The following is a 13,134-nucleotide window of genomic DNA, read 5'->3' as shown; positions in this document are numbered from 1 at the left end:
TATTTAATAAAATAACGAAATGGAAAGAATATTATAATTATTAAATTTATTTTGATAATTATAATTTTGGATTTTTGGGGAATCCAAAGAAAAAGGTAGCCAAAAAGTACTCGTCATATTATTAGTGACGCATATAAGATCATGTCAAAGTAAAAGAAACAAAGTAATGTTTGAGATTAACTATGAATCCACTTTTACGGTAGCCAAATGTCCCGTCATATTATTAGTGACGCATATAAGATCATGTCAAAGTAAAAGAAACAAAGTAATGTTTGAGATTAACTATGAATCCACTTTTACGGTAGCCAAATGTTCCGTCATATTATTAGTGACGCATATAAGATCATGTCAAAGTAAAAGAAACAAAGTAATGTTTGAGATTAACTATGAATCCACTTTTACGGTAGCCAAATGTTCCGTCATATTATTAGTGACGCATATAAGATCATGTCAAAGTAAAAGAAACAAAGTAATGTTTGAGATTAACTATGAATCCACTTTTACGGTAGCCAAATGTCCCGTCATATTATTAGTGACGCATATAAGATCATGTCAAAGTAAAAGAAACAAAGTAATGTTTGAGATTAACTATGAATCCACTTTTACCGTAGCCAAATATTCCGTCATATTATTAGTGACGCATATAAGATCATGTCAAAGTAAAAGAAACAAAGTAATGTTTGAGATTAACTATGAATCCACTTTTACGGTAGCCAAATGTTCCGTCATATTAGTGACGCATATAAGATCATGTCAAAGTAAAAGAAACAAAGTAATGTTTGAGATTAACTATGAATCCACTTTTACGGTAGCCAAATGTTCCGTCATATTATTAGTGACGCATATAAGATCATGTCAAAGTAAAAGAAACAAAGTAATGTTTGAGATTAACTATGAATCCACTTTTACGGTAGCCAAATGTTCCGTCATATTATTAGTGACGCATATAAGATCATGTCAAAGTAAAAGAAACAAAGTAATGTTTGAGATTAACTATGAATCCACTTTTACGGTAGCCAAATGTTCCGTCATATTATTAGTGACGCATATAAGATCATGTCAAAGTAAAAGAAACAAAGTAATGTTTGAGATTAACTATGAATCCACTTTTACGGTAGCCAAATGTCCCGTCATATTATTAGTGACGCATATAAGATCATGTCAAAGTAAAAGAAACAAAGTAATGTTTGAGATTAACTATGAATCCACTTTTACGGTAGCCAAATGTCCCGTCATATTATTAGTGACGCATATAAGATCATGTCAAAGTAAAAGAAACAAAGTAATGTTTGAGATTAACTATGAATCCACTTTTACCGTAGCCAAATATTCCGTCATATTATTAGTGACGCATATAAGATCATGTCAAAGTAAAAGAAACAAAGTAATGTTTGAGATTAACTATGAATCCACTTTTACGGTAGCCAAATGTCCCGTCATATTATTAGTGACGCATATAAGATCATGTCAAAGTAAAAGAAACAAAGTAATGTTTGAGATTAACTATGAATCCACTTTTACCGTAGCCAAATGTTCCGTCATATTATTAGTGACGCATATAAGATCATGTCAAAGTAAAAGAAACAAAGTAATGTTTGAGATTAACTATGAATCCACTTTTACGGTAGCCAAATGTTCCGTCATATTATTAGTGACGCATATAAGATCATGTCAAAGTAAAAGAAACAAAGTAATGTTTGAGATTAACTATGAATCCACTTTTACGGTAGCCAAATGTCCCGTCATATTATTAGTGACGCATATAAGATCATGTCAAAGTAAAAGAAACAAAGTAATGTTTGAGATTAACTATGAATCCACTTTTACCGTAGCCAAATATTCCGTCATATTATTAGTGACGCATATAAGATCATGTCAAAGTAAAAGAAACAAAGTAATGTTTGAGATTAACTATGAATCCACTTTTACGGTAGCCAAATGTCCCGTCATATTATTAGTGACGCATATAAGATCATGTCAAAGTAAAAGAAACAAAGTAATGTTTGAGATAACTATATATAAACCTCTTTACGGTAACCAAGAGTCTCGTCACATTAATAATAATAGTTAATGAATGTATAGCCATATAGATGATTGGTGACCGGTAATGAATAAAAAAAAAACCTATATTTAATATATCTATAAATAATACATATTATTTGCGGAATCGTTCATATAATATTATACTATGATATAATATTATTAAAATAGGTAATTAATTTATTATTACGATATAAGTCACCCTGACTAACAAAAGATTTTTTAAAATACACAATTGAATGGCGGGAGTAACTGTAACTTTTAAAGTGTAGTTCAATGCCTTGTTAATCAATTAGTAATGTTCATCAATAAATTAATCAAATTCCTACTGTCCCGAAGAATTGCTACTGGGATAAAATTAAATTAAACCAACGCGGCTGGTGCTCACACTAAACACTTTTTTTCCATTAAAAATCATTATAGGTAGGCAAGGCAGTTTTGCCGATCAAAGTATTCTTCAAAATATATGAAATTATGATATCCGATATATATATATATATATATATGATATCAATAATATAAATAAATTTACCATATACATATGAAAATCAGTATGAATATCAATTATATGAAGAAATATATATCATATGTATATAAAAAAGTATGAAATATACCTATAAACCTACCTATAAGTGGTTGCCGACTCAAGTATTGTTTAAAACATATGATATGCATATGATTTTGTCAATAATATTAATAAATTAATCATATACATATGAAAATCAGCATAAATATCAATTATATTAAGAAATATATCATATGTATATAAAAAAGTATGAAATATACCTATAAACTCTTAAGTAAATTAAGAGAAAGCCACAGTGTGGGCTCATCTAGTACTGAAAACACCCGATATCTAGATAGGGTGTTCAAAAACTATTATAGGTAGGCAGTGGTTGCCGACCCAAGTATTGTTCAAAACATATGATATGCATATGATTTTGTCAATAATATTAATAAATTAACCATATACATATGAAAATCAGCATAAATATCAATTATATTAAGAAATATAACATATGTATATAAAAAAGTATGAAATATACCTATAAACTCTTAAGTAAATTGAGAAAAAGCCACAGTGTGGGCTCATCTAGTACTGAAAACACCCGATATCTAGATAGGGTGTTCAAAAACTATTATAGGTAGGCAGTGGTTGCCGACCCAAGTATTGTTCAAAACATATGATATGCATATGATTTTGTCAATAATATTAATAAATTAACCATATACATATGAAAATCAACATAAATATCAATTATATTAAGAAATATATCATATGTATATAAAAAAGTATGAAATATACCTATAAACTCTTAAGTAAATTAAGAGAAAGCCACAGTGTGGGCTCATCTAGTACAGAAAACACCCGATATCTAGATAGGGTGTTCAAAAACTATTATAGGTAGGCAGTGGTTGCCGACCCAAGTATTGTTCAAAACATATGATATGCATATGATTTTGTCAATAATATTAATAAATTAACCATATACATATGAAAATCAACATAAATATCAATTATATTAAGAAATATATCATATGTATATAAAAAAGTATGAAATATACCTATAAACTCTTAAGTAAATTAAGAGAAAGCCACAGTGTGGGCTCATCTAGTACAGAAAACACCCGATATCTAGATAGGGTGTTCAAAAACTATTATAGGTAGGCAGTGGTTGCCGACCCAAGTATTGTTCAAAACATATGATATGCATATGATTTTGTCAATAATATTAATAAATTAACCATATACATATGAAAATCAGCATAAATATCAATTATATTAAGAAATATATCATATGTATATAAAAAAGTATGAAATATACCTATAAACTCTTAAGTAAATTAAGAGAAAGCCACAGTGTGGGCTCATCTAGTACAGAAAACACCCGATATCTAGATAGGGTGTTCAAAAACTATTATAGGTAGGCAGTGGTTGCCGACCCAAGTATTGTTCAAAACATATGATATGCATATGATTTTGTCAATAATATAAATAAATTTACCATATACATATGAAAATCAGCATAAATATCAATTATATTAAGAAATATATCATATGTATATAAAAAAGTATGAAATATACCTATAAACTCTTAAGTAAATTAAGAGAAAGCCACAGTGTGGGCTCATCTAGTACAGAAAACACCCGATATCTAGATAGGGTGTTCAAAAACTATTATAGGTAGGCAGTGGTTGCCGACCCAAGTATTGTTCAAAACATATGATATGCATATGATTTTGTCAATAATATAAATAAATTTACCATATACATATGAAAATCAGCATAAATATAAATTATATGAAGAAGTAATTCATATGTATATAAAAAGTACTGAATTCAATATTCTCTTAAGTTATTATAGGAGAATAACTGTAGGGTGGGTGGCAAGCCCAATTGAAAATGCCCGATTTCAAGACATCGATGCAAAAAACTACTATAGGATGGTCAGTGGATGTCCATCTAGAATTGATATAAATCTATGTATATAATATGATTTAGTCAATGTTGACAATATATATTATAATATTATCCGTATAAATTTGTTTCTTTATTCTTTTTGAATACGAGACTTGGCTGAGCGGACTAATATTATTAAAACTCAAGATAATAACGTTGAAACGTGCGCCAAGGTTATATATGTATATATATAATAACAATTGGTTTCCAATTATTATCGTTAATTTTTGGTGGCAGGCTAATATAATGTATATTAAATTAGTACCTGCCTTAAAATCGGACGCACTATATCGTTTGCCGGTATAGTGAGTTCAAATAAAATAATAATATTTTTTAATAATATTATTATTAAATAAATACTTATTTTTCATATGCGCTCGGTTTTATATTATATATCATTCGAGAGTTATATGGAAAAATGTTAAATTTTAAATTTAACATCAAAATACAAATGATTTAATTCAATATTTATATTGATTAAACAAAAATTGCAAATGTGTGGATACATAAATAATTATGTATGTTGAAATAAAATGATATTTTAGAATAAAATATTGTACATATAATAAAATTATAGTAGCAAATATATATTAAATAAAAATTATGTTATAAAATTATACATACATACGTATATTTATATATATGATGTAATGAATAATTCTTATAACATCTAAAACTTGTTATATTAGTGGCGAAACAAGTATAAAACAAAACATAAAAGAAGGATTACGAATGCTATACAAGTTTTGGCCGTAATCAAATTCAAAAAATAGAATATTAAAATAATAGATCTATAATATTTATATTGCATTATTTCTATTCGAAAATATGAATGAAATATGTAAAGAAAAACATTATTCTGGTTGATCCTGCCAGTAGTTATATGCTTGTCTCAAAGATTAAGCCATGCATGTCTAAGTACACACGAATTAAAAGTGAAACCGCAAAAGGCTCATTATATCAGTTATGGTTCCTTAGATCGTTAACAGTTACTTGGATAACTGTGGTAATTCTAGAGCTAATACATGCAATTAAAACATGAACCTTTATGGGACATGTGCTTTTATTAGGCTAAAACCAAGCGATCGCAAGATCGTTATATTGGTTGAACTCTAGATAACATGCAGATCGTATGGTCATGTACCGACGACAGATCTTTCAAATGTCTGCCCTATCAACTTTTGATGGTAGTATCTAGGACTACCATGGTTGCAACGGGTAACGGGGAATCAGGGTTCGATTCCGGAGAGGGAGCCTGAGAAACGGCTACCACATCTAAGGAAGGCAGCAGGCGCGTAAATTACCCACTCCCAGCTCGGGGAGGTAGTGACGAAAAATAACAATACAGGACTCATATCCGAGGCCCTGTAATTGGAATGAGTACACTTTAAATCCTTTAACAAGGACCAATTGGAGGGCAAGTCTGGTGCCAGCAGCCGCGGTAATTCCAGCTCCAATAGCGTATATTAAAGTTGTTGCGGTTAAAACGTTCGTAGTTGAACTTGTGCTTCATACGGGTAGTACAACTTACATTTGTGGTTAGTACTATACCTTTATGTATGTAAGCGTATTACCGGTGGAGTTCTTATATGTGATTAAGTACTTGTATTTTTTCATATGTTCCTCCTATTTAAAAACCTGCATTAGTGCTCTTAAACGAGTGTTATTGTGGGCCGGTACAATTACTTTGAACAAATTAGAGTGCTTAAAGCAGGCTTCAAATGCCTGAATATTCTGTGCATGGGATAATGAAATAAGACCTCTGTTCTGCTTTCATTGGTTTTCAGATCAAGAGGTAATGATTAATAGAAGCAGTTTGGGGGCATTAGTATTACGACGCGAGAGGTGAAATTCTTGGACCGTCGTAAGACTAACTTAAGCGAAAGCATTTGCCAAAGATGTTTTCATTAATCAAGAACGAAAGTTAGAGGTTCGAAGGCGATCAGATACCGCCCTAGTTCTAACCATAAACGATGCCAGCTAGCAATTGGGTGTAGCTACTTTTATGGCTCTCTCAGTCGCTTCCCGGGAAACCAAAGCTTTTGGGCTCCGGGGGAAGTATGGTTGCAAAGCTGAAACTTAAAGGAATTGACGGAAGGGCACCACCAGGAGTGGAGCCTGCGGCTTAATTTGACTCAACACGGGAAAACTTACCAGGTCCGAACATAAGTGTGTAAGACAGATTGATAGCTCTTTCTCGAATCTATGGGTGGTGGTGCATGGCCGTTCTTAGTTCGTGGAGTGATTTGTCTGGTTAATTCCGATAACGAACGAGACTCAAATATATTAAATAGATATCTTCAGGATTATGGTGTTGAAGCTTATATAGCCTTCATTCATGGTGGGCAGTAAAATGTTTATTGTGTTTGAATGTGTTTATGTAAGTGGAGCCGTACCTGTTGGTTTGTCCCATTATAAGGACACTAGCTTCTTAAATGGACAAATTGCGTCTAGCAATAATGAGATTGAGCAATAACAGGTCTGTGATGCCCTTAGATGTCCTGGGCTGCACGCGCGCTACAATGAAAGTATCAACGTGTATTTCCTAGACCGAGAGGTCCGGGTAAACCGCTGAACCACTTTCATGCTTGGGATTGTGAACTGAAACTGTTCACATGAACTTGGAATTCCCAGTAAGTGTGAGTCATTAACTCGCATTGATTACGTCCCTGCCCTTTGTACACACCGCCCGTCGCTACTACCGATTGAATTATTTAGTGAGGTCTCCGGACGTGATCACTGTGACGCCTTGCGTGTTACGGTTGTTTCGCAAAAGTTGACCGAACTTGATTATTTAGAGGAAGTAAAAGTCGTAACAAGGTTTCCGTAGGTGAACCTGCGGAAGGATCATTATTGTATATAATATCTTTACCGTAAACAACAATAACTTGTTTTAATTATAAAATATATTTTTATAATATAACAAGATAAAATTGCCAAACAATTATATATTTATAAAAAAAGAAGTTCAATGAAAATTTGGATTAAATTTTTTTATAAATAAAATCAAGCAAACAAGAATAATAATCAAGCAAATTAAATTGTATTATAATATATTCACAAATTTATGTTTATATATTATAATATGAAACTTGCGTGTATATGGACCATAATATACACGCGTTGCGAATATGTATTGTTCATCATAGTTATGGGCATACATTGGCTAATGCAACAACCTAAAATGTTGAATGTTGTACCTGGTTTACTTCAGGTTAATGTTTTATATAAAAAACGCAATATTATATCACATTAAAATTATATGAAATTGTAAATTATCCAAGTAATAAATGGTATAATATTGTTTATATAAAACTAAGACATTTCGCAGCATTTCGTTTTAGGTATAAAAAAAAGATTTATTGAAGGAATTGATATATGCCAGTAAAATGGTGTATTTTTAATTTCTTTCAATAAATTCATATTTGACAAATTGAAATAATAAATATAAAAACTCTAAGCGGTGGATCACTCGGCTCATGGGTCGATGAAGAACGCAGCAAACTGTGCGTCATCGTGTGAACTGCAGGACACATGAACATCGACATTTTGAACGCATATCGCAGTCCATGCTGTTATGGTACTTTAATTAATTTTTTAGTGCTGCTTGGACTACATATGGTTGAGGGTTGTAAGACTATGCTAATTAAGTTGTTTAGAAATTTGGTAATCAAATTTCTAAGCATATGGTATATTATTGGATAAAAATTTTAATTAAATATAATTATTATTTTTATTCATAATATTAAAATATCTATGGAAAACATTATCTCACATTATAAATAATTTGATTGTGAAAAACGAAGAAAAATATTTTCATTTTCAATCATATAATACTGAGGAATGTCTAGCATAAAAAATGTTTGAAATATTTTTCATCTAGAATTGTCTCTTATTAATGATTTAGTAAAATTGAAATCTTTTGTAAATGTTATTGTTCTTCGTTAAATTCGTTTAAAACTCATAACTAAATTAAAACTAATTAACGAAAAAAATTTTTATACGAATTCATTAAATGTTTCTCCATTATATAAATGTAAAGAATATATTGAAAAAAAAAATGTTATATACAACCTCAACTCATATGGGACTACCCCCTGAATTTAAGCATATTAATTAGGGGAGGAAAAGAAACTAACTAGGATTTTCTTAGTAGCGGCGAGCGAAAAGAAATCAGTTCAGCACTAAGTCACTTTGTCTATATGGCAAATGTGAGATGCAGTGTATGGAGCGTCAATATTCTAGTATGAGAAATTAACGATTTAAGTCCTTCTTAAATGAGGCCATTTACCCATAGAGGGTGCCAGGCCCGTATAACGTTAATGATTACTAGATGATGTTTCCAAAGAGTCGTGTTGCTTGATAGTGCAGCACTAAGTGGGTGGTAAACTCCATCTAAAACTAAATATAACCATGAGACCGATAGTAAACAAGTACCGTGAGGGAAAGTTGAAAAGAACTCTGAATAGAGAGTTAAATAGTACGTGAAACTGCTTAGAGGTTAAGCCCGATGAACCTGAATATCCATTATGGAAAATTCATCATTAAAATTGTAATATTTAAACAATATTATGATAATAGTGTGCATTTTTTCCATATAAGGACATTGTAATCTATTAGCATACAAAATTTATCATAAAATATGGCTTATAGTTTATTTAAATTAAAATGCTTGCGTTTTAACACAAAATAAATGTCATTAATTTGATAAAGTGCTGATAGATTTATATGATTACAGTGCGTTAATTTTTCGGAATTATATAATGGCATAATTATCAATGATTTTTGTGTTTATTATATGCACTTGTATGATTAACAATGCGAAAGATTCAGGATACCTTCGGGACCCGTCTTGAAACACGGACCAAGGAGTCTAACATATGTGCAAGTTATTGGGATATAAACCTAATAGCGTAATTAACTTGACTAATAATGGGATTAGTTTTTTAACTATTTATAGTTAATTAACACAATCCCGGGGCGTTCTATATAGTTATGTATAATGATATTTATATTATTTATGCCTCTAACTGGAACGTACCTTGAGCATATATGCTGTGACCCGAAAGATGGTGAACTATACTTGATCAGGTTGAAGTCAGGGGAAACCCTGATGGAAGACCGAAACAGTTCTGACGTGCAAATCGATTGTCAGAATTGAGTATAGGGGCGAAAGACCAATCGAACCATCTAGTAGCTGGTTCCTTCCGAAGTTTCCCTCAGGATAGCTGGTGCATTTTAATATTATATAAAATAATCTTATCTGGTAAAGCGAATGATTAGAGGCCTTAGGGTCGAAACGATCTTAACCTATTCTCAAACTTTAAATGGGTAAGAACCTTAACTTTCTTGATATGAAGTTTAAGGTTATGATATAATGTGCCCAGTGGGCCACTTTTGGTAAGCAGAACTGGCGCTGTGGGATGAACCAAACGTAATGTTACGGTGCCCAAATTAACAACTCATGCAGATACCATGAAAGGCGTTGGTTGCTTAAAACAGCAGGACGGTGATCATGGAAGTCGAAATCCGCTAAGGAGTGTGTAACAACTCACCTGCCGAAGCAACTAGCCCTTAAAATGGATGGCGCTTAAGTTGTATACCTATACATTACCGCTAAAGTAGATGATTTATATTACTTGTAATATAAATTTTGAAACTTTAGTGAGTAGGAAGGTACAATGGTATGCGTAGAAGTGTTTGGCGTAAGCCTGCATGGAGCTGCCATTGGTACAGATCTTGGTGGTAGTAGCAAATAATCGAATGAGACCTTGGAGGACTGAAGTGGAGAAGGGTTTCGTGTGAACAGTGGTTGATCACGAGTTAGTCGGTCCTAAGTTCAAGGCGAAAGCCGAAAATTTTCAAGTAAAAAACTAATGACTAAATAAATATATATACAAGCCAAAAATAATATACTTGAATAATTTTGAACGAAAGGGAATACGGTTCCAATTCCGTAACCTGTTGAGTATCCGTTTGTTATTAAATATGGGCCTCGTGCTCATCCTGGCAACAGGAACGACCATAAAGAAGCCGTCGAGAGATATCGGAAGAGTTTTCTTTTCTGTTTTATAGCCGTACTACCATGGAAGTCTTTCGCAGAGAGATATGGTAGATGGGCTAGAAGAGCATGACATATACTGTTGTGTCGATATTTTCTCCTCGGACCTTGAAAATTTATGGTGGGGACACGCAAACTTCTCAACAGGCCGTACCAATATCCGCAGCTGGTCTCCAAGGTGAAGAGTCTCTAGTCGATAGAATAATGTAGGTAAGGGAAGTCGGCAAATTAGATCCGTAACTTCGGGATAAGGATTGGCTCTGAAGATTGAGATAGTCGGGCTTGATTGGGAAACAATAACATGGTTTATGTGCTCGTTCTGGGTAAATAGAGTGTCTATCATTTATGGTGGTTACTTGTTCCCCGGATAGTTTAGTTACGTAGCCAATTGTGGAACTTTCTTGCTAAAATTTTTAAGAATACTAATTGGCTCAAACCGATTAGTTCTTATTAATTATAACGATTATCAATTAACAATCAATTCAGAACTGGCACGGACTTGGGGAATCCGACTGTCTAATTAAAACAAAGCATTGTGATGGCCCTAGCGGGTGTTGACACAATGTGATTTCTGCCCAGTGCTCTGAATGTCAAAGTGAAGAAATTCAAGTAAGCGCGGGTCAACGGCGGGAGTAACTATGACTCTCTTAAGGTAGCCAAATGCCTCGTCATCTAATTAGTGACGCGCATGAATGGATTAACGAGATTCCTACTGTCCCTATCTACTATCTAGCGAAACCACAGCCAAGGGAACGGGCTTGGAATAATTAGCGGGGAAAGAAGACCCTTTTGAGCTTGACTCTAATCTGGCAGTGTAAGGAGACATAAGAGGTGTAGAATAAGTGGGAGATATTAGGCTTCGGTTTGATATCGCCAATGAAATACCACTACTCTTATTGTTTCCTTACTTACTTGATTAAATGGAACGTGTATCATTTCCTAGCCATTATACGGATATATTTATTATATCTTATGGTATTGGGTTTTGATGCAAGCTTCTTGATCAAAGTATCACGAGTTTGTTATATAATCGCAAACAAATTCTTTAATAAAACGATGCATTTATGTATTTTTGATTTGAAAATTTGGTATAACTCCAATTACTCAGGTATGATCCAATTCAAGGACATTGCCAGGTAGGGAGTTTGACTGGGGCGGTACATCTCTCAAATAATAACGGAGGTGTCCCAAGGCCAGCTCAGTGCGGACAGAAACCACACATAGAGCAAAAGGGCAAATGCTGACTTGATCTCGGTGTTCAGTACACACAGGGACAGCAAAAGCTCGGCCTATCGATCCTTTTGGTTTAAAGAGTTTTTAACAAGAGGTGTCAGAAAAGTTACCATAGGGATAACTGGCTTGTGGCGGCCAAGCGTTCATAGCGACGTCGCTTTTTGATCCTTCGATGTCGGCTCTTCCTATCATTGTGAAGCAAAATTCACCAAGCGTTGGATTGTTCACCCATGCAAGGGAACGTGAGCTGGGTTTAGACCGTCGTGAGACAGGTTAGTTTTACCCTACTAATGACAAAACGTTGTTGCGACAGCATTCCTGCGTAGTACGAGAGGAACCGCAGGTACGGACCAATGGCACAATACTTGTTCGAGCGAACAGTGGTATGACGCTACGTCCGTTGGATTATGCCTGAACGCCTCTAAGGTCGTATCCGTGCTGGACTGCAATGATAAATAAGGGGCAATTTGCATTGTATGGCTTCTAAACCATTTAAAGTTTATAATTCATTTTATAAACGACAATGGATGTGATGCCAATGTAATTTGTAACATAGTAAATTGGGAGGATCTTCGATCACCTGATGCCGCGCTAGTTACATATAAAAACATTATTTAATACAATGACAAAGCCTAGAATCAATTGTAAACGACTTTTGTAACAGGCAAGGTGTTGTAAGTGGTTGAGCAGCTGCCATACTGCGATCCACTGAAGCTTATCCTTTGCTTGATGATTCGATATTTAATAAAATAACGAAATGGAAAGAATATTATAATTATTAAATTTATTTTGATAATTATAATTTTGGATTTTTGGGGAATCCAAAGAAAAAGGTAGCCAAAAAGTACTCGTCATATTATTAGTGACGCATATAAGATCATGTCAAAGTAAAAGAAACAAAGTAATGTTTGAGATTAACTATGAATCCACTTTTACGGTAGCCAAATGTTCCGTCATATTATTAGTGACGCATATAAGATCATGTCAAAGTAAAAGAAACAAAGTAATGTTTGAGATTAACTATGAATCCACTTTTACGGTAGCCAAATGTTCCGTCATATTATTAGTGACGCATATAAGATCATGTAAAAAAAAAAAAAAAAATAATGTAATTAACTATACACTTTATCCAAATCCCGTCATATTATAGGACGCATATAAGATCATGCAAAGTAAAAGAAACAAAGTAATGTTTGAGATTAACTATGAATCCACTTTTACCGTAGCCAAATATTCCGTCATATTATTAGTGACGCATATAAGATCATGTCAAAGTAAAAGAAACAAAGTAATGTTTGAGATTAACTATGAATCCACTTTTACGGTAGCCAAATGTTCC

General features: G+C 33.0%; 3 non-coding genes across 3 annotated transcripts; all 3 read left to right on the top strand.

The window, feature by feature from the left end:
* Positions 1–5,357: 5,357 nt before the first annotated feature.
* On the top strand, positions 5,358–7,354 carry LOC122320385. Its single transcript, XR_006245645.1, has one exon. It is a non-coding gene; the product is annotated as a small subunit ribosomal RNA (ribosomal RNA).
* Positions 7,355–7,953: 599 nt separating this feature from the next.
* Positions 7,954–8,133, top strand: LOC122320408. Its single transcript, XR_006245666.1, has one exon. It is a non-coding gene; the product is annotated as a 5.8S ribosomal RNA (ribosomal RNA).
* A 438-nt stretch (positions 8,134–8,571) lies between these two features.
* On the top strand, positions 8,572–12,533 carry LOC122320399. Its single transcript, XR_006245659.1, has one exon. It is a non-coding gene; the product is annotated as a large subunit ribosomal RNA (ribosomal RNA).
* The last annotated feature ends 601 nt before the right edge of the window (positions 12,534–13,134 follow it).

Source organism: Drosophila ficusphila, unplaced genomic scaffold, assembly GCF_018152265.1.
Source record: "Drosophila ficusphila isolate 14025-0441.05 unplaced genomic scaffold, ASM1815226v1 contig_498, whole genome shotgun sequence".
Lineage (NCBI taxonomy): Eukaryota > Metazoa > Arthropoda > Insecta > Diptera > Drosophilidae > Drosophila > Drosophila ficusphila.
The sequence above is the reverse complement of the archived record's forward strand: the minus strand, read 5'-3'. Positions and strand labels throughout refer to the sequence as shown.